General features: G+C 37.8%; 1 long non-coding RNA gene across 1 annotated transcript; it reads right to left on the bottom strand.

Moving 5' to 3' along the window:
* Window positions 1–4,339: 4,339 nt before the first annotated feature.
* LOC117296540 lies at window positions 4,340–19,908 on the bottom strand. The gene is made up of 2 exons (XR_004519774.1): window positions 19,872–19,908; window positions 4,340–5,940 (listed from the first exon to the last, which is right to left on the bottom strand). It is a non-coding gene; the product is annotated as an uncharacterized LOC117296540 (long non-coding RNA).
* Between the last annotated feature and the right edge of the window lie 3,145 nt (window positions 19,909–23,053).

The following is a 23,053-nucleotide window of genomic DNA, read 5'->3' as shown; positions in this document are numbered from 1 at the left end:
GAGCTCATTAAATACATCAGCAGCAACCCTCGCTTGATTACTTGTGAATGGGGATTGATTACCTGTGAATGGCAGACAAATTCCCATCAATAACGGAACGAGGACTTCCTTGTAATCCCTCAAGCTCGTTCAACATCCACTTCCACATCAATCACCATGGTAACTTGTGAATATAACTTGGCAGGATTCGGAAAACCACACTCCTTTAATCTGTTCATTTGTTCAGTAATAGAAGTTAAAAATAAAACTAACCCTCACGGATCCGATTTCGTAGAATTGCTTTTAAGGCAAAAAAAATATTTCTTGACTATTCCAGGGTTTAATTTCATTGCTCTGCTTACCATGAATTTCTACACATAATTCAATGAGATGTAACCGCAGAATTCCAAGGTAAGCAGATCCATGGAACAGGGCCCTGCTAAGCAAGAACTTAACAGGAAACCAGTCCCAAACAGTACATGTCTAAATGGTATTTTGGCTGGTAAACTTACTCTGCTAAGTAAAACAATTTTTTTCTGAGCTTTTCTGTGTGCTTAAGCAGTTCTATGAAATGTGGCCTTGATACTCGCATCAAGGCAACCACAAGATGATTGTTTGTGAATGTATTCATCGTAGTTGTAGTATAACTCCAAATTAGATTAGTCCTTAGGAGAGGACATCATATGAAATTTGCTTCAATAGCTGTGAAATCTAACATGAGTTTTTTTCAGTCAATATAAGAACACCTCTTTAGACCAAGATGGCCAGGATAAAGCTTCATATTTACTTGATACAGATAATTATACAATGGTTTTTAACACTACACCAGTATTCAGCTTATGAATCAGCGTTTTAAAACAATGCATCACAATGTGCGGAATATAAACACCTTAGCCCATATAGACCCTAATTCCTATGAAATATGTCATACATGTACGTCACAATTGCGCACTAACACTTTGGTTGGCAAAACAAAGGAACACCTTTTTGTATAAGGATGATGATGGTATGACGCAGAAGCACTTGTACGTCTGCTTACTGCACATCTCTATGGTGTTTGCCAACCAATAGTGTCTTTACGCATGCAAGAATGTTATTAGCATATTTCACAGGAAGGTTCCACTTCATGGCTCTGCTTACTGCGGAATCCTGCGCTTACTGGCCGTAGATGTATGTGCTTTACAGGCACTGTAAGCGAAGAATTCCTCGGTAAGCAGGGCCATTAGGGCCCAATTTCATAAAGCTGTTAAGCAGAAAAATACTGCTTGACAAATTTCTTTGCTAAGCAAAAAAAGACTGGGGCACCATTTGTAAACTTTATGGATCTTTGGCTGGTACCCAGTTTCTGTTAAGCAGGATTTGTCTGTGCTTAACAAGTTTTTTTATGCTTACAGGCTTTATGAAGTTGGGCCCTGATTTGACTCTTTTTCATACAGAGTTTTGAAACAATCTGATATACCAAAATTATTTTTGACTAATTCCTGTCATTAAAAAAAGAAAAAATAAGGTTCAGCAAAAAGGAAATACAAACTGAGGATTGAGCAGAAAAATGTAGACACTAAGTCCTGTATTTTTATACAATTTGATAAAGTCCTAAATAAATGATCTTAATACATTGTCTAAAACTCTGCTTTAAATGATGACACTTGAGCGAAACTTTTCATCCAGTGAAAAGGAAGCAAACAAAATGACAAACCACATCTCATAAGAGCCTCTTATCCAATCAATGAGCTAATCTAGCATTGAATATTTATTTATGTTAATCTCCGATTTGAATATTCATACTTTCTGAATCTTCAAAAGCAATTGCAAAAATGTCTTCTTTATTTGGGGCTTGCCAAGCACAAAACGGGGAAAAGAGCTGGCGACAAGTCAATATTTACATACAGCTCTTGACACTTTGGCTGGTAACCGGTTTCTGTTTAAAAAAAAAAGTATTTACGCTAAACAAATGTTCTTCACCTGATTCACAGGGGCTCTAAGTTTCAACCCTATTTTCTAAACTTGGTCAGCTCAACCGTATTTATACTTTTTAGAATTACCTAAACAAATTATTAAAAAACAACACACGAGTTAAAAAAAATTAATACTAACATAACATGATTTTAAGTTTATGGAGGCAATCTACTAAAACATAAATGAAAATACTCTTTTGGACTCGGACTCCGGTAAAAACCAAAACATGAAATTAAAACATACCACAGTGTATAACGTGTATAAATCTGAAATCACTTGGTTTGTTTGCTATGAAAGTAACTTTCATCAAAAATAAAATCATTTTGGTTTTAAATTATTTAATAAAAACAACACAAATAAGGTTATCCCTACCCTCTTTGGGATTGTTAATAAGAAAGAAATTAACTTGAGTAAGGACTGAAAATATGGAGAAACACATGAACAGTTTAAAATAAAATAAAAACTGTGATTAAATGCAAACAAAAACCTTTTTGTTATATTTAAAATCATCATGTGGAACATTTTTCCAAAGTGATACACAGAAAATACTGATGTGGTTAAAAGAAGGAGAATAAATTGAATACCCATGTAGCTATACTGTACATGTACATGTATGTGTTCTGATTAAACAGGGGGCAATTTCATAAAGCAAAAAATACTACTCAGCAATTTTCTCTGCTAGGCAAAAAATTAGTGGGGTACCATCGATGTCACAACAATGTAAACTTATATGTAATTTTGGTTGGTTACCGTTTTCTGTTAAGCAATACTTTGTTTGTGCTTACAGGCTTAATGAAATTGAGCCCAGGTGGCAGCCATCTTTGTCCAGTTCCCTGTATACACTACCAACAACTTAATGTATGCATCAAACCATACAACAGGTGCGACACGAAGATGTGTGCTTTCAGATGCTTGATTTCGAGACCTCAAATTCAAAATCTGAGGTCTCAAAATCAAATTCAGGGAAAATTACTTCTTTCTCGAAAACTACTCCACTTCAGAGGGATCCGTTTCTCACAATGTTTTATACTACCAACCTCTCCCAATTACTTGTTACCAAGTATCACCATAGTGATCTGTATTGTGACATCACACTTTACTAAGCAACTGCAATTGATTTGCAGCTAAGCTTAATCTTGGCTCATACTGAAATTCGCCCCTGATACAGACTACATTTTGGTGCAAAACAACAACATCCATGCTCCGAGAAAAACATTTATTCGATAAAATACAAACATCACTGTGTTTTTTTTCTTTTCTTCATAGGTATCGAGAGAGAGACAAGGAAAACAAATCCAGCCATATTTTTTTGTAATTGACCTTACTCTGATTTTGTTATATCATTTAATCTTTTAATAACTCATCTCTAAGGGGTTGACTCTGCAAAGCTTTTATGCACAATATTCAAGGAAACACAGCTTATTGTCTAGTGAATTTAATTAACCACAGAGCTTGCATGGTGTTTTGTCTAATGAACATGTACCAATTATCGGCTGTTACAAAACAGGAACATTTAAATGAACACTTGTATTTATTGGGTATTCTTTGTGCAATCGGGGAAACGTCAAAATCCCTAAAATCTTCAAAATCTGGGCCCAATTTCATTCAGTTGCTTAAGCAAAAATAAGCAGGACATGGTAGTTTCGCTGGGGAGGGGTAGGGGGTAACATACAATACTTTGCAGCATCTCTTAGCGTCTCAATTATAAAAATAGAGCTTTAAAAAACAAAAATAATCTTGAATGCTCAAACATGATTCCAAATTAGACAATCTCAACATTAACATCATAAAAGAACAAAAGTAGGTTTTAACCATGTTTAGTAATTAGGTGTTTATCCGAGATGCGTGTGTACATCTTAACAGCTTAGTCAAAAGCCCCCCCCCCCAAAAAAAAAAAAAAGAAAAGAAAAAAAACTATCAAGGAATTATGGTCCAGCCAAATCTTTGATTTACACTTGCACCATACGTACATAGCTAAGTGGAAACGTGTACGAATATACATTCATTATTATCATTAAACATGGTTCTAAATAAGACATACTCTCTACAAACTAAGTATAATTTCAATTACTTTTTAAATCACTTTTTTTGTTGTATATTTACACTAGAAAATAATATTACCTCTGCAACGTGTTTATCTACAAACCCCCTCCCTCGGTACTCTTCTTTTTTTCTTCACTCCTTTCCGTCTATTTTCATCAACATTTTTTAGCTAAATACATCTGGAAAAAGTAATCTATGATTTGATAGTGAATGAATATAAATCCCTCTCATTTTGTAGATAAAGTGTTTCTAATATAATTCCATCCAGGCAGCCGAACCCGCTGTGTTTATGTATAGATCTATTAACACATTTTAAAGCACATGAGAATATAAGATTGTAAAAAATAAGTCCTTTTTTTTCTCTTAAAAATGGCGCCCACCTGAAGTGGTTACCCTCTCCCTGTACATGTACAATGCCAGTACACACAAGAATACCAGTTAAATCAGCGGCAATGCCCCTTTGAATATGAGCAGGTGGCATGTTTTTTTTCCCCATCACATTACAATTGTTTTTTTCCCATCACATTACAATTGCCATTCTCACAAAATTTCCTGATATTTAGTTTTTAAAGAATTCCCCTTTTTGAATCAAATTATAGAAAAAGGAAATCCTCCTCTCCCCCCCCCCCCCCCCAAAAAAAAAACCCCAAAAACCCAAGAGTGGCGACTTTGCAGTGCAGATAAAGAAATCTGTGAGCTGGTGCTCATCTCCAAAGCATTGACGTAGTCAATGTAGGCCAAGTACCTGTTGAGCATCCCTTCAGTCATTGTCACACAGTAGTCACGTGCTCGGCGTGTCAATCCTGCAGAGTGCAAGGACAGCAAGACCCAACATTTCTTCCTTTTTCCTTTCTCCCTATTGTGCGATTTTTTCTTGTACAGTTCCGGCAGTCGTTTGCAATCCCTTGGCACGATCCCAAAACCACACTCACGGCAGTAGCTTCCTGCCGCGTCTCTAAGCCTCATTACAACGGGTCATCTCTTGATCTGTACTTCCTCCCATTGCAGAGCTCCACCACCATCCATACGTTGTCAATTTACTGGGTTTTTCTTCTCTCATTCAGTTTACATGTGTACACCCAGAGCTGCCACCCTTTGCATGTTGCAATCAGGAGGATCATGTACAATCTCAAAATAACCCACGGCACCCAAAGCAATTGCCAGGGTGCCCTTTGCAATCCCTTATAGGAATCAAAGAAGTGACGAAAAATCTATAGGATTCTATAGGTATTTCGCCTATTGATGGGACTTTTTTGTAAGGGATTTTACATTTTCCTCATAGAGTGCCACTTACCGGAGGAAAATTGTAGTGGCCCTTCGAGAGCGGAGTTCAAGGCGTGCAACAATCAGGGCGATATTAAGAATCACATTCAACATAATAGGAACAAAGCCTCCATAATCAGGGACAATTTCCAAATTTATCCATCAGAACATGGAAAGATTGGTTCATTTTTTTCAGGGAACTTTCTGAAGAATCAGGGAGAGTTGGCAGCTCTGGGACACCACACATTTTTTTACAAGCTATTTTTGTTACAATTTTTTTTTAGATGGGAAGAGGAGCCCTGGTACAATTAATTTAACAACGGTACTCTCTTATAAGCCGACACCGAACAAAATACCAAAGCGACATAATGAGGAGAACCAATGGACTTTAAATTCTCGCGACGCCAAGAGCATTTATACGTCTATCAATCAAACAACGGCACACTATTGAAACGAAAGCGCCTTACGTATCTCACTGAGCCATTCAGGGCCTCAGTAAGTAACAGAATCATCTCCAGCCTCGTCCATTAAAGAGCTAGCTCAACTCCCCCCCCCCACTCCATAGCTACGGGAGGGGAAGAGGTCAGGTGCATCCTGGGACTTCCTGGCGATGATGACCCTCCGTTTTTGAGCCGTCTTTGAGTGCGAGTCTCTCTCGCTAACCTCCCCAGAGTAATAGTCCGCTATCTTCCAGAGTACCTGTAAGAATACGAAACGAGGAGAAAGAGAATCGGAGAGAGAAAGAGATTACATTCAAATACACTCTTATGAAGTCACTGATGGTCCAGGTGGATCTTGCCTCGGGAGGAAACTACCTTGAGATGGACGTTGAACTCTTTTTTTATATCTGCGGGAAAATTCTGTCGCCTCTTTTTTTCTTTTCTTCCCTCAATTCCAAGTATGTGAGAAGGATTGAAGTATGCAACCAGGGCCTCGATTTCACAAAGAAATAAGAATGATCTTAACTGCAAATCACTCTTAACTGCTAAGCAAAGTGTGATGTCACAATACAAATCACTATGGCAATTACTGGCAACTCATCTTAAAAGATGAATCTTAGCGCTTTGTAAAGTCGGCCCCTGGGGTTGATGACTGGATTTCACAAAGAGTTAAGACTATAATCTTATCTCGAGTTAGGACGAGAACTTAGGACTAGCTTTAATTTTTTTAATTACCTACTAAAGAGTCCTAGGCCTTCCTTGTACTCAAATTGAACGTCTTCAACGTATTCAAAACTATGCTGCTCGTGTTATTACCTCAACTAAAAAGTCCTGCCATATAAAGCCGATTTTAAAAGAATTACACTGGTTACCAGTAAGCAGTAGGATTAAGTATAAACTTTTGCTTTTCGTGTATAAATCGCTCACCAGTAATGCCCCTACATATATTGATGATCTTCTCAGCTCATACAATCCTCCTCGAAAACTCCGGTCTTATAATTCTAGCCTCCTTATTGAGCCCATTTCCAAACATTCATGGGGAGACCGATCTTTTTCACATGCTGCCCCTCGTCTATGGAACAAACTGCCTGCACTAGTAAAATCATCCGTTTCTTTGACCCAATGTAAAAAACAACTGAAAACACATCTCTTCAAACAGGCATTTGATTCAATGGTTTAATTATTGTTATTTTTGTTACCTTTTAGGATGTTTTTTCTTAAATATTGCATTTGTATTATTGTATTCTATACCACATGTTCTAGATTTCTCTCAACTTAGGTTTACATTTTAATTTGTGTTGTTGTTATTGTATATTAATTAATGCTATTGTTTGTATTTTAGCGCCATGAGCACTTCTGTGGATTTGTGCGCTTTATAAGTTTTCATTATTATTATTTCATTATTATGTAGTGTCTTAAGTTAGGACTCTTTGTGAAATCGACCCCAGAATGTATAGAGGAAAATGAGACAACACGATAAAAGATAATATTTCTCTATGAAACCAAATCTGCTTTCAAATTGTCATACCAGTAACATTTCTTATATTTAAATTTTTTTATTTTTTATTTATTTATTTATTTTTTTTTTTTGGGGGGGGGGGGTAAACAGTGATATACTTTTTCATAACCACAGTACTTTCAGAGTGAAATGTTTCTCAAAATGACTTATAACATCCAAAGCTGCTGCACTTCTTATATTATCACTAACGTTTTTATTAACATTAATTTTGAGAATCATTACTAAGCGTACACAGACCCTTTATCACAAAGGAACAGACAAATTTAAGTGACAATTGGGTGCTGCCTGTTAGTGAGTAGGAAATACCAAACATATCTATGCAGCAAAACATTTTGAACAATGATGTTGACACAACTTGTACAAAGCGCCAACTAGACTTGAGGTAAAGCCCTGCACATGACACAAATGTGTACACGAGCATTACTAGGGCGGACCAGTACTAGGATAGTAAGAACTAGAACAGGACATACCAAAATGACCAAACATGGATTGGTGACAAATCACAAAATTACCCAGCATGATTACCCACAATGATGAGGACTTAAAATTGACATGCTTGTAATACCCAGCGACGTTCACAGAAAATTCTGATACCCCATAAAAATTCTGATACCCCCCCCCCCCCCACAAAAAAATAGTAACAAAATAGAATAAAATAGAATAAAATAAATAATTGATTAAAAAAAACAAAAATAAAGAGTAGAAAAAGAAAGAAACAGAAAACCAAACACCCAAACCACTACGTTATCGCTGATAGGCGACTCTGCATTTATGGAATTTGCAGCTACAAGCATCCACCAGTAACTTGGATTCACAGGAAGGAGTTTTTTGACCATCAAGCTTTTACAAGGACAAGCCTATAAGCTTGGGCCATATCGATTTATTTTATTCACGATATATCGCCGACAATATATCGCGATATTCGATATAATCGCGATTAATGAAATTTGACATCATCAGTCTTAAAACTCCAAGTGAAAGTTGTAGAAGAGACAGTCCTAGCATAAGAGAGGTGTTCTAATGACCTATTCTTCTGGTTTTACTCCAAACCTACATGTATGGGGTGCAAGATGTCTCAGCTAGCAAATACATCGCGATATTTAATCGATATATCGATATATTGCGATTATCGCGATATATCGCGATATACCGATATTTTGATTAAAACCAAATCCATCCGATATCGAAATCGTGTCCAAATTAATATCGCGATATTCGATAATATCGTGATATCGCCCAAGCTTACAAGCCTACATGTAGTATGAATTCACTTTGCATATTTTTATTCCACAACCTGTATCTCTGGTGGGATGACCTCTTTAAACTTTGGTCATTTGGGCATCATGAGGTCTCCTGAGGAAGTATACGAAATGTTTAGTCCAGAAGGGCCCAATTTTATGGCTCAGCTTACTGCCAAATTTTGTGCTTAATGATCACCATTCTTTCTCCGCCCGAGGGTAAGCGCTACATATTTCTGTGCTACATGAACCTGTGTAAGCGAAGAATGCCTAGGAATGTGAAGTTTGCATGCACACAAGCCAAACTTTCCTTATAACCCATAAAATACGCTTGACATCAGGGCAGAATTCCCTGCTTCCGTAAGTGCTGATTCTTTGCCTACGGTAAGCAGAGCCATGAAATTGGGCCAGGTTCTTTTCTGAACCATCCAAGGAGAGATACACCAACATCTGCATCAGTTCTCCCAAAAATTTATCTCACATTCTACATTGTTGGATTGATTTGTACGCCTGGATTGATTTTTAACATTTAATACTCGTTTCGCGGGTGCAAACAAAATTTTCAAAACTCAACAGCAAACAGAAGTTTATCATGGTTAAACAAAGTTTCCACATACAAAAAATGTGAATCTTACAAATGAAATGTGAAATAATCATTTATTTAAAGCCCCATGGCAAGTCTAGATATTTTGTACAAAGTGTGACCCCATCTGACCTTTAGTTCCTGTCAAAACCGAAAGTTGAAGTTATATGACCACAAACTCTAGATTTCTAGTTCTTTTAAAACTAATTTCTCAATTTACATCATCGGATTAATCTGCATGCTTAGTTTGTTATTTGTTACTCCAAAACTCGAAACTAGCGCCAGCCAGAAGTTATAGTCATGTCAGCCTGCCAATGAATCTGTGTTTTTGCCATGCGTTTCCCGCCAGCAGGGCTGTTTATTTTTAGGTCCCACAACCGCTGATTAGCAGGATGTGCTTGGCAGTTACTACGGGTGGAGGGGAGGGTCATGTAGGTAGGTTATGTCATTACCGCTGGCAACGAAAGAAAAACACTGTTGGGGGGGGGGGGGCAGTTGTAAAGAGTCAAACACCTGTAGAGGTTAATCACATTACATGAAGAGTTTTGGGGAAGACTTCCTTAGTATGCGAGGTTGGGGGGGGGGACAAGGTGATCTTAAAACATAAGATATTCACGGAGGTAATGAAGGCGATTGCCTACATGCCCCTGGGTCATTGCCCTGGTTCCCTGTAATGCTCCAGCCGGGTGCCCTTTACCAAGGAGAAAATGCCTTGGTGCCATTGCCCTTTCAAAAAACGAAGCTTACAGGCCCGCATTACATGATGAGTTTGGGGGAAGACTTCCTTTAGTTAGTATGCAAGTTTTTGGAGGGGGGGGGGGAGACACCACAAGGTGATCTAAAAACACAACAGATCAATCTATTATTGTTGAATTAGTTACATATAACATTATATCAAGAGACAGACTTGACTGAGATTTTTAAATTGTCTATTTATAGAGAGAGGAAATCTATTTTGGGAAATAAATTATCAATCTGTTATTGTTGAATGATTTGTTAGATACCATTTATCAAGGGACTGGTATGACTGCTTCTCTAATTGTCTACTTATAGAAAGCAGAAATCTTTTTTTAGGGGACGGGAGATGTTGCTTTATTTCTAGAGACTCTGTAATCAGTTCTTTTCTACTACTGCACGAGTCATTGTAAACCCTCAGGCTTAAAGGAAAAAGGGCAAAATTTGTTTTCGCGAAAGTGAGACGTCTTCATTTGAATGTTTGTTTTCATGGGGTTTTGGATAGTGCACACATCCTACAAGTTACATGAAGATGTAACTTGTATAATGTCAGTTGGGTAACATGCATTTCTGCCATATTTTACGATTGTCTTTTTATGACTGCATTCACATCCAGAATGGCTTTTAATTGTCTTGGCTTTTTGCTTCCCTGCATTTCCCTCTTTGCCTTTCCTTTTAATCACCCTTGTTGTCCCTTTCTGAAGTGTATATTCAGTCCAGTGCCTTTCTAAAGTCTTTTTTCTTAATTTCTTTGTATTGTATAAGTTTGTTATTGTAAGTTTCTAAATGAAATTTTAACTGATTTAAAGTAAATTAAGACACAATTCAATCTTCTGTTTGTGATGTCTTTTTTATAAATTTAAATAATAAACCATTTACCTTATCCTTGCTTCAGAGCTGCCAACATTTGCATCTTGCTATCAGGGAGATTTTGTAACGACAACAAGCTTGATACCATCGTAAAAAAACTACACATTTCTCTTTTAAAGAAATGTGTAGTTTATTTAAAAATAAACTACTATTTCTGACAAGTTCCGTAAACTAAGATAAATCTCCCAGATTTAATCATTTTTTTTCTTCTTCTGGAAAACAAAGTTAAGCGTTGGTTTCCAGCACACCCAACAATACATAACTCTGAAAAAAGGATCGCTCTAAAAATACACACGCTGAACTAGTAGCTTGAGATAACCAACACGGCTAATGCCCTAAGTCATCAATTTCACTTGCGTCGATATCTATGTGTAACTATCATGCAGAGGCACTCACGCTATCTGGACTGTGGCATCAGTGTGTGTAAGTACATGAACCCAGCGTTTCTTTAAGTGGATGAGGGTTGCAATCGCTTTGATTCTTATCGCTATGGCGGCCTCCGATGCTAGCCGGCAAAGAGGTAAGCCCAAGACGACTGCCTGCAATTTGAGCGATTTAAAACCGACTGAATTGGAAAGGGGGGGGGGGGGGGTTGAGAGAGACAAAAGCCTCACTCTAGCTTCACCTGATGCAAGACAGCGCAGATTCTAAGGGTCTCATGGCGCCATGGCAAACTCCTTCACAACAAACAAGGTAAAGCCGTCTGTATTCGCGCCCCTTTATTTCATTCCCTCTTCGCCTTCATCAACAGAATCTAAGACTTCTTTCTCTTTAGAGCGTCGCATCGGATCTCAACTGTCAGGCGGAAGAATAGTGCAGTTACTTTGATTCCTTCTCACCCTCTTTTTATCAATCAAGCAAAAAAGCGGCAATAAAAAAAACACGTCTCAACGAGGCGAGATATTGTATCCTTTCATCTTGTAATCCGAATCTCCAATGGGGTCAGCAGATTTTTTTTTCACGAAATAAAAAACTTCTGATTTCTTTTCTTTGTTAAAGGGGAGGAGTCACAGGGGAAGACTTCTGCTCTACTTTTTTTCCGCAATGAATTTGTTGATGTTTCTAAGACGTGGAATTTAACCCACTGCTCTGGAGATCGTGGAGTCATTAGTATCAATGAATTTAATCTCAGCAGTATCTGTTCCAAATCTTGCACTCTGAAAGTGAAAACAATCCTACTGCTCGGACTACAGTCTTAGAATGAGTCAGGTCTATTTCTAGAAAAAAAAACAGTCAGATATCGAGGTAAACATTCCGTTCACGTTCCGTTCATAATATTTCTAACAATAATAACAATACCCTAATAATGCATAAGATGGTTTCAGCTTCAGTAGTGGTCAAGTTAAAATCACAGTAAATCAGTTGTACGAGCTAAAATAATTTTCAACTCCTGAGACAATTTTTCGTGTGACATTTAACTCATTTCTCAAAAGACAACAGCACCTCAGCAAGTAATATTTCACGGAAAGCTTTCTACTATCATTATCTTCAAATCGTGTAAGTTTAATGTAAATCTGTGGAATTTGTGTTTTGTGTTGTGCAAAACGTAACCCGAATCCTACTAGTGGAAAGCAGTTTACTTTGTTTTGTATATTTGTTCATGACAGCACTAAAATGAACACTTCAAATCTTCAATATTTACAAACACTTTTTGTCCACATCAACAATATTTTGACCCGCAAGCTTTTAACCCGTCCTCTTAGACAAACTTGTGCAGGAATGATAAAAGACATCGCAAATTTCCCTTAACTTGCTGCAATAAAAACCAAACACTCAAAGAACATCTGCCGTTTCAGCACACAGCTCATTTGTTATTCATAAGTCATTAAAACAGAAGTTAAATAAAGAGTGACACTGTTCAATTGATGGCAACACAAATGTCATTCGGCTCCTTCATCATTTTTATCTGGGACGGTTTGCGAACAAATATCTTAACAAAAAAACTTTTTGGAAAATTTCATCGAAGTTGCAAGAAATTACTGACATTAAAACACCCTTGTTGCACAAACGTTTGTGATTTGAGATGCAAGAGAAAGGTCTTTTTTAAGGCTTTCTCAGATTTAAATATTTTGGTGAGAAATAACCTCTTTCTCAAAAACTATGTTACTTCAGAGGGAGCTGTTTCTCACAATGTTTTATACTATCAACAGCTCTCCATTGCTCATTACCAAGTAAATTTATGCTGATATATATTTTGAGTGATAACAAAACATTTCCAGTGAGAAAAAAAGTAAAGAAGGCCTACTTCAAAGGACAAATTTATAAAAAGCTCAGATTTATTAAGAATCTTTGAAGGATGAAGTCATTATAGGGCAAATCTTAAGGAACATCAAGGCCAAGACAAAGGGTAAACGGAGGGTAAGGTTTGAGATGCCTTGGTGTAAAGCCCGTTCATACTTCCTGCGAATGTGATACAAATATTGATAAATTCGCAACAAATAATTCGCAACAGTTCAAGACAGTTCAACTCCGCTGCGAAAACAGCCATGTGACGTCAAAATGACTGCTTTGTTTTGTTGAAAGGGCACAATTTGACGAGCTGTCAAATTGCCACCCCCAAAACAAATTTGTTACAACGTATATATACAAAAAGTGTATGGGAGAGTTTTCCCGTCTACAATGAGCATGGATGTACACATGTACACCCCAAGTCCATATATGAAAAGTACACTTATAGTTAATGTACAATGTACACGCATACACACACAGTAGTTTACACATGAACTACACGTTTTCTACCAACTAATGCACTGTCAATTAAAACATGTATCATGAAGTACACATGCGCGGAGTAGCGAATTTGTTGTCATTTAAAACCAACGCGCCATCGTCGGCCACCGCGCAGAATAACTCCCTGGAGACTATCGTTGGCATTTATAAAACTCATTCCAAGCGTGGGACGAGGTGTGTTGTGATTATCACTCTATCAAAATATCAAACAGTTCAACGTAGTCTGAAAAATCGATAATTATGGCTGCCACCTTATATCCTACTCCGATATCAGATTACATACAGCAAGCTACAAATCCTATACGACTCTTTGCAACTTCAGTAAATGGCCATGAAAATTGCATTATCTTTATGACTCTGCCGGCGTATCTCATATCTTAACTTGCCTTCACTACCGCAGTTACTATTTTTAACCTTTTTTTTTTGTTTCCTTTCCTTGACAGTGGAAGGGGTTCAAGAGTTCAAATGGGCCTCTTTATTTGATTGGGAAAAGTTCCAGCAAGTTGCGTCAGAGGAAGCTCAGTTGCTATTTTGCCAGTTACTATTTTTACTCTTTAGATTTGTGGGGGTGGGGGGGGGGGTGATTTTGATTCTACAAAACAATTTTGCAAAATTCTTATATAGGCCTACTGGGTTCTGAATCCTCTGCGCCAAGATATGTTACGCTTTCCAGTCCTTTATAATCACTATGATCCTCTGAAACTGCCCATTTTTATTCTTAATCGGGTGGGGAGGGGACACCAATTTCAGAAAGCTGACATGCAGAATGGTAGTATATTTCAGAGCAAGACAAGGTTTTAGCCAGGATTTGGTTAAAGGCAGCAGACACTATTGGTAATGTCTCAAAATAATTATTAGCATAAAACCTTTCTTGGTAACGAGTAATGTGGGAGGTTGATTGTATAAAACATTGTGAGAAACGACTCCCTCTGAAGAAATGTAGTTTTCGAGAAAGAAGTAATTTTCAAAGAATTTGATTTCATCAAGCATCTGAGAGCACACAACTTTGTGTGACAAGGGTGTTTTTTTTCTTTATTATTATCTTGCAACTTCGACGACCGATTGAGCTCAAATTTTTACAGGTTTGTTAGTTTATGCATATATTGAGATACACCAACTGTGAAGGCTAGTCTTTGACAATTACCAACATTTTAAAACTGGGTACCCAAGTTGTTTTCTATTTTTATGTAGGAGGACAGATGAAACAGGGTGTTCAAATTTTTCCAAAAAAGACACCCAGACACTCCTCTGGCTAACATTAAGCTTATTATTTATCTAGTCTACTTTTTATGTTTACAACCAAATAATATGGGACACTAATGGGTCATTACTATTACTCAAAATAATTGTTGCATAAAAAATTACTTGAGTAACTAGCAATGGAGAGCAGTTGATGATAGTATAAAACATTGTGAGAAATGACTCCCTCTGAAGAAACCTAGGTTTTGAGAAAGAGGTAATTTGTCACTAAAATATTCAGCTCTGAAGCCTTTTATGAGCAAACAAATTTGTGCAAGTAGGGTGTTTTTTCTTTCATTATTCTTTTGCAACTTCGACGACCAATTGAGCTCAGATTTTCACAGGTTTGTTATTTTATGCATATGTTGAGTTACACGAAGTTGTGTGCGTTTAGATGGTTGATTTCGAGACCTCAAATTCTAAATCTAAGGTCTCAAAATCAAATTCGTGGAAAATTACTTCTTTCTCAAAAACTATGGCACTTCAGAGGGAGCCGTTTCTCACAATGTTTTATAGTATCAACCTCTCCCCATTACTCATTACCAAGTAAGGTTTTATGATAATAAATATTTTGAGTAATTACCAATAGTGTCCACTGCCTTTAAGATCTGTCAATCTGACACCATGATCAATAAGTAAGAGGGGGTGGGGGATGTCAAAAAGGACCATCGCATTTATCTTAATGAAAACAAGACTGCAGGTACATGAAGTTCTGGACTGACATCCCAGTCACAGCCTCCCCCTCCCCCAAGTAAGATCACAGCCCTCCATCTGTAGTTCAGGACAGGAGCCTGTAAAAGTGTATCCTCATCAGCCAGATCATGGCCAGATGTAGAGACTACTCAATGCCCCCCAATGTACATGTTATTTATAGCTTCCACGCACTTGTCAAACTCCGAAATCTCCCCCAGTCAACGTGGAGTCAGACCCGCTGGATGAGGTTTCTAATTCTATATTCAACTCTTGCCGTCTTGCTCAAGTAAATAACCGACTTCCTCCGAAACTCTGACCTACTTCAAAACATGTTTTGAAGTTTGAGCACTACTTGGCTGTCCCCCCCCCCACATCTACATGTACCTAACTGTCAAAGGAGAGGGGGGTGCGCTATATTAAGACACACCCGGGTGTGGTTCTATTCTCAACTTTATTGATATCAAATGTTCGATGTTAAAGCAGGTTGTTAAACTTTCAACTTTGAACCACTGCGTTCACGTTAGACACAGAAAACCACAACATTGCGCCACAAAGTTGCGAGGTAATTCAGGCCTGATACTGATTCAGGCCTCCATGCCCCCTGGTCATTGCCTGGTGCCCTTGAAATGCTACAGTCAAAATTTACACTTTCCTCATAGAGTGTCCTTTGCCAAGGAGAAAATGCCTTGGTGCCCATTCAACAACAAAGCATACAGGCCTGGTACTTCATGAGAATGCTGTTGCAAAGTCAGTTTCCACAAAATTGATTTTGTCGTGGGTGGGGTTGAGTAATTGGTTTTAGCGGCAGTAACCCCCCCCCTTTTTTTTGGGGGGGGGGGGGGTCGTGTACATGAACCATTGAAATTTCAACCCACTTTTATCAAGCAATATGAAAAATCAAAACCTCTAAGTGATATTTTTGGGGACAAGTTTCTAAAAAAGATTCTCAGGCCTGGAATATCTTTGAGCGGGCAATGCCATTTCACTTTTGAAATGGGCACTTACATTTACAAATGTTAAAGTCTATGAAAAGTCTTTGAAGGGGCACCAAGGCCAAGACCAGGGTCACAGAAGCATGGCCTTAGTGTAATAACATGACTGAGAACTCTACAGCACATTGAGTAGATTTTAACAATGAAGTATGCATCTTCTTGACATTAATTCTTAAAAGTGAAGTTAAAGGAACACGTTGCCTTGGATCGGTCGAGTTGGTCTTTGAAAAGCGTTTGTAACCGTTTTTTTTTATAAAATGCATGGGTAGAAAGATGTTGTAAAAGTAGAATACAATGATCCACACAAACATGCCTCGAAATTGCACGGTTTTCGTGTTAGTTTGCACACTAAAAGGAAAGCCACGCAATTTCGAGGCAAACTTGTGTGGATCATTGTATTCTACTTTTAAAACATCTTTCCAACCATATGCATTTTATAAAAAAGGGTTATATACCAACTCATCCAATCCAAGGCAACGTGTTCCTTTAAACCCTGTTTGAAAATGCACTCCTACAAGCTTTCCAAATGTATTCCTAGAACACAAACTAAGAAAGATAAGACTTATAGGCACCATACTAAGGCAGTTTTTTCCTCTTTAAAGGGAAAGTCTAGGAACGGAAATTCAATTTCTACAGTCCAGTCAAAGGGGCACAGAGGTTTTGACACAGAGCATGGAGGCAATTGGGTTGGTATTTTATATTGGTGTTTTTATGTAAACGAAAAAGGGACAAATCAATGGAATTTCCAATGCAGGGGCAATAAAGTTGTATTGTCTTGTAATAAATGTGTTTCTCAAGATCTGAATGTTCAAAATAATAAACTTTTGTTAAACAGAAATAGACACAAGAATCATACCTAAATTTACAAGCAATACTTTATTAGAGTGAGTATTTTCTGCAGAGTAACACATTGTAAGTGTGGCAACTATGTGCACTTGGATTAAATACAAAAATAAGGTCCCCTGCACGTCAACCGAGCCTGTGGCGTAAACACCACTTAATGCTGTTAAGCTACCCTATACTTTAATTTACCCAGTCCATCATTGCCATTTTCATCCAAATCCACTTCACCACTCAGGTAAGCTTGCATTTTCACTTTAAACCGAGTAAATGTGTTCGGGTAGCAGGTCGTTCAGGACGGCCAGAAGTGGTAACGAGAGACAGTGCAGCCGTTCAACCTTGACATAGAATTCACTTCAACTTGTGAACTTGAAACTCTCACAATGCCTGAAGAAGCCTTCAAGCTGGTTGCTGGGGTCAAATTTGCTGACCTTAAAGGTGCTCAAGAAGCAGGGCTTAAAGGCAGTATTCTCAGTTGGTGTATCCCAACATATGCAAACAATAACAATACTGTGAAAATTTTGACTAAATAGGACATGATAATGATAGAAAAACACTCTTTTTACACAAATTCACCCTTTTACACACATTTTTAAAAGGCGTCAGGCCTGAAGTCTTTTAATAATTTGAGTGAGAAATTACCTCTTTCTCAAAAACTGTGTTACTTAGGAGGGAGCCGTTTCTCACAATGCCTAATGTAGCTGCCTAATGTAGCTGCCAAGTACATGTACATGTACAAATTTGGCAGGGCACCAGGGGTCGATTTCACAAAGAGTTAGGACTAGTCCTAACTTAGGACTAGTCCTAGGAGATATATGCAAATTACATGGATAGTCCTAAGTTAGGATGAGTAACCGGTCCTAACTCGAGATAAGACTAGTCCTAACTCGCTGTGAAATCCACCCCAGGTCCACAGTTATGTATGTGTATCAAACGGTGGCTTGGCTGGTGCCTGTTTCTACTACTAAGCAAGATTTGGCCATGCTCTAGTGCATTGAAAGGTTTATAATGAAGAGATTTACAAAATTAGGCCATGTATACAAAATGTACTATTGTATTGTTAAAAACAAAGATTCAACTCCCCCATGACTGAAAAGTGTGTTGCCTTCATATACATGTACATGTGTGTACACCACATTACCAATACTGTACATAAGTGCCAAGATTGGCTTTCATGAAGGGGTTACACCTTTAACTTTATACATAAACTTACATTCACATGGTTCAAGTTAATGCACAGGTTTTTCTGTGCGACATGTTGCCCCTTTAAGGATGTGAATGCACACCATGAGCTGTCAATGCTTTGAAGTCTGTACTTCAATCACACTGAGGTAATTCATGATGGAAAACTCCTTTCAGCGTGTCCGACATATGTACAGGTAGAGTAGATTAAAAGGACCACATGGATCATGACGGGCAGTGTGTACGAAATACATTCAAAGAGACAGGTGACAAGACTTTAAATAACAATACATTGCTCCCCTACACCCAGGTGTATAAAAGGAACATGAGCTGTCAATGGTTTGAAGTCTGTACTTCAATCACACTGAGGTAATTCATGATGGAAAACTCCTTTCAGCGTATCCGACATATGTACATGTAGAGTAGATTAAAAGGACCATGGATCATGACGGGTAGTGTGTACCAAATACATTTAAAGAGACAGGTGACAAGACTTTAAATAACCATACATTGCTCCCCTGCACCCAGGTATATAAAAGGGAAGTGAAACTTTTCAATTCCACATCTTCTCCAAATAAAGTCAATATTGTTTTTTAAAAAGAGAAAGTAGTATTAGTAAGCAATTATTATTAGGTCCGGGGAAAGTTCAGAGCTGCTTAACTACAAAATGTTGCTAAGCACAACTAAAATTGTGCTTACCATAATAAGGTTACCAGCCACCAATGTCACAAGTACCAAATGTAACTGGTAACCTGCTTACACTAGCCTAGCAGAACTTCATTATTTTGGCCCTTGTTACGATTTTCTTAATATTTGAGCACGTGACATGTTTGGTAATTGTCAAAGTTCAGTATTCTCGCTTGATGTATCCCAACATACGCATAAACTAGCAAACATGTGAACATTTGGGCTCCATTGGTCATTGATGCTGCAAAAGAAAAATGAAAGAAAAACACCCTTGTTGCACAACTATGTGTGCTTTCAGCTAGCTTAAGTCTTTTAATATTTGAGTGAGAAATTACCTGTTACTTCAGACAATTTCTGACGTTTCTGACAATGTTTCTAACAGCTCTCCATTGCTTGTTACAAAGTAAATTTTAATGCCTACAGCTGTTTTGGGTAATTACCAATAGTGTCCAGTGCCTTTTAAGGCACTGTACACATTTGGCAATTGTCAAAGACCAGTGTTCTCACTTGGTGTATCCCATCATAAGCATAAAATAACAGGCCTGTGCAAATTTGGGCTCAATCGGTCATTGAAGTTGCGAGAAAATTATGAAAGAAACAACACCCTTGTTGGAGGAATTTGTGTGCTTTCAGATAGAAATAAAAGACTAGAAGTCTTTTATTATTTTAGTGAGAAATTACCTCTTTCTCAAAAACTACATTACTTCAGAGGGAGTCGTTTCCCACAAAGTTGTATACTATCAACAGCTCTTCAATGCTCGTTACCAATACAGTTTTTAAGTTAATATTTGTTTTTAGTAATTACCAAACGTGTACCTTCCCTTTAAGATTAACTTTATTAACTGTTATTAATGTAGTGCTAGAAACTCTACCAAAACTTACCTTTGATTTGGGATAAGACTTTCATTGAAACATTTCCACTGCAATAAGAAGAAAAGAAGAAGAGACAAAATTATTTACAAATATTTAGACTGGACTTTCAAGATGAGTAATTGCACTCTGATGCTGAACATTATTATTATTATTATTAGTAGTATTTTTTTTTTTAAAGGCAGTGGACAATATTGGTAATTCACAGTTGGTGTATCTCAACATATGCATAAAATAACAAACCTGTGAAGATTTGAGCTCAAACGGTCATCGAACTTGCGAGATAATGATAAAAGAAAAAACACCCTTGTCACACGAAGTTGTGTGCATTTAGATGGTTGATTTCGAGACCTCAAGTTCTAAATTTGAGGTCTCGAAATCAAATTCGTGGAAAATTACTTCTTTCTCGAAAACTATGTCATTCAGAGGGAGCCGTTTCTCACAATGTTTAATCCCATCGACCTCTCCCCATTACTCGTCACCAAGAAAGGTTTTATGCTGATCATTATTTTGAGTAAATACCAATAGTGTCCACTGCCTTTAAGGGGGTCGAGAAGATTTGCTTACATTTCATGTTGTCTGGACCTGATTCTAGAGCCTCCACGCACAAAAACCTTGCTAAGCACAGAATAATCTTGCTTAGCAGAAACAGGTTACAGTCTGCTGAAATGCTGTTAAGTTTACATTGTCCTGACTGGCACCCCACTTGCTTAGCATTATTTCCTGCTGAACAATTTCATAACATCAAGCACTGTGTCCAATTTTCTAAAGCCTGTTAGCACAAAGAACTTGCTCGGGAACAGACAAATATTTCTTTGTAGAAACAGGTTATCGGCCCAAATTTCATTAAGTTTACACTGTCATGACCATCGCCCCACTCATTTCTTTGCTTACCGCAGAAATTTGCTAAGCAGTGTTTCCTGCTGAACAGGTTTAAAGGAACACGTTGCCTTGGATCGGACGAGTTGGTCTATGAAAAGCGTTTGAAACCGTTTGTTATGAAATGCATATGGTTAGAAAGATGTTTTAAAAGTAGAATATAATGATCCACACAAGTATCACTAAAAAATGCACTGTTTTCATTTTACGTCGCGAACTAACACGGTCGGCCATTTATGGGAGTAAATTTTTTGACTCCCATAAATGGCCGACCGTATTTGTCGACGAGGTAAAACGAAAACCACGCAATTTCGAGGCATATTTGTGTAGATCATTGTATTCTACTTTTACAACATCTTTCTAACCATACCGATTTTATAACAAACGGTTATAGAACGCTTTTCAAAGACCAACTCGACCGATCCAAGGCAGCGTGTTCCTTTAAGACATCGAGCTCGGGTTGTTTGGGTGCATATAAACATTTAAGGCTTTGTTCTTCCCCTTATTTATTATATTTATCTGTGCTGTTTTGATTTATTTAGCAATAAATGCTCATAAATGGGATCAGCACGACAGGATAAGATTTGTCAAATGTGAAAATTCCTGAGAATGGTTTGTTGGCCCTGGGTTCCCCTTTATCATAGACTAAGCACCTATCAGATTTTATATTATAATTCATGAAGAACACAACTACTATACTGACTTATTCCCATTTTTGTTTATATTTATCCAAGGGCCTATTGGAAAAAAACGTACAAATTAAAGAAAAAAGCAAAACTCTAGACGATACTTATTGATTCAACCTCAAGTTGACTTCTGGGGTTTAAAAAGTAATTACATTTTTGGAATGACTGTAGTTAAGTGAAAAATAACTTTGTCCTGGCACTACTAACAGACGATGGTTTATTCAAGGGGATAAAAAAAAACTCATGTAAACTGTTTTCCAGGAAAGATGTATTTTAAAGGTTTTTCCACATTTCTTCCCTCTCTCTTCGATTCCACTAAAACTGCAAGCACAGTCAGAAAGATTTCACCTAAAAAACATCTGGAAATGGAATCACTTGACTATCGGTCATTTTGAGCATGAAAGCCCTCCTAAAAATTTCTAAAATGTGACCTGCCCCTTATGAAACGAGAGTAGAGTCTGCCAAAACTCATCAAAAAGGAGTTTTTGAATTTTGATGATAAAAGAGTGTACACTTGTCTCCACACACATTCTGAAGTGGCTATAAAAAACAAGGGATTTTATTTTTTTGCAGCCCTTTGACTGCATGGAGAAGCGATTTTTTTACATCTTTTTTTTTAGCTCTAAATTATTTCAGAACTGGCTGGGGTCGTAACACCTCATCACAGAGCTGTACCAGTTCAAATATAATGTCAGTGTGGCACACACCAGTGCACAGCATTGGAAGTGCTATGGCATTATCATTGCTACATGGACTGCAAGGGCATTAGCAATGATAGGGCATTATCAATGATAGGGCATTAGCAATGACAGGGCATTAGCAATGATAGGGATTTCATAATACACTGCACAGCTTAGGGAACTGGCATTGGAAGTGCTACATATGCTGTGGCACTATCATTGCTACACTATGTACATGGACGGCAATGGCATTATCATTGATAGGGCATTAGCACTGCTAGGGCATTCGCACCGTTTAAGATTTCATAAAATACTAGAGCATTGCTTAGGTCACCATCCACACCGCTAGTGCACTTTTACACATGTACTAATGCACATACATGTATGTGCACATTCAGGGCGTTAACACTGCTAAAGCATACATGTAAACACTACTAGTTCATTAACACGGTAGTTATTTTGACGCCGACCCACGAAGAAGTTCAGGTCAATCAACTGCGTGTCGTCTTCCTCCGAAAGACACCAAAAAAACGTCTCACTTTCAACATACGAACATTATGTCAACAGTGACCACCGGAGCTGTTGCCCCCAAAACGGAGCATCTGGCCAGTCAAAAAAAAATAAATTATTCCCAGGTAACAAGAAACTGACCTAGGTGAGAGGAACAAACCAATTTTGGGAAGTTGTCATTCATCTTTTAGGATAACAAAGAGACGGGTGGCACATCCTTGGGGGGTTAACTCTTTATTTGAAAACTCACACCTGCTTGGCGCCAAGAAAAATAGTGTCCTTTTCTAAACTTTAAGTTTTTTTTGTAGGCACAGAGGGTTTAGTATGCAGTCATGCACAATGTACATGGTAGGGTAAATCATGGGAGGCACGGCAGGAAATTGTCTCCAGTCACTGGTCATTGCCTTGATGCCCTTTAAAATGCAGGCCTGCCTATTAC

The sequence above is a fragment of the Asterias rubens genome, chromosome 11, assembly GCF_902459465.1.
Source record: "Asterias rubens chromosome 11, eAstRub1.3, whole genome shotgun sequence".
Classification (NCBI taxonomy): domain Eukaryota; kingdom Metazoa; phylum Echinodermata; class Asteroidea; order Forcipulatida; family Asteriidae; genus Asterias; species Asterias rubens.
The sequence above is the reverse complement of the archived record's forward strand: the minus strand, read 5'-3'. Positions and strand labels throughout refer to the sequence as shown.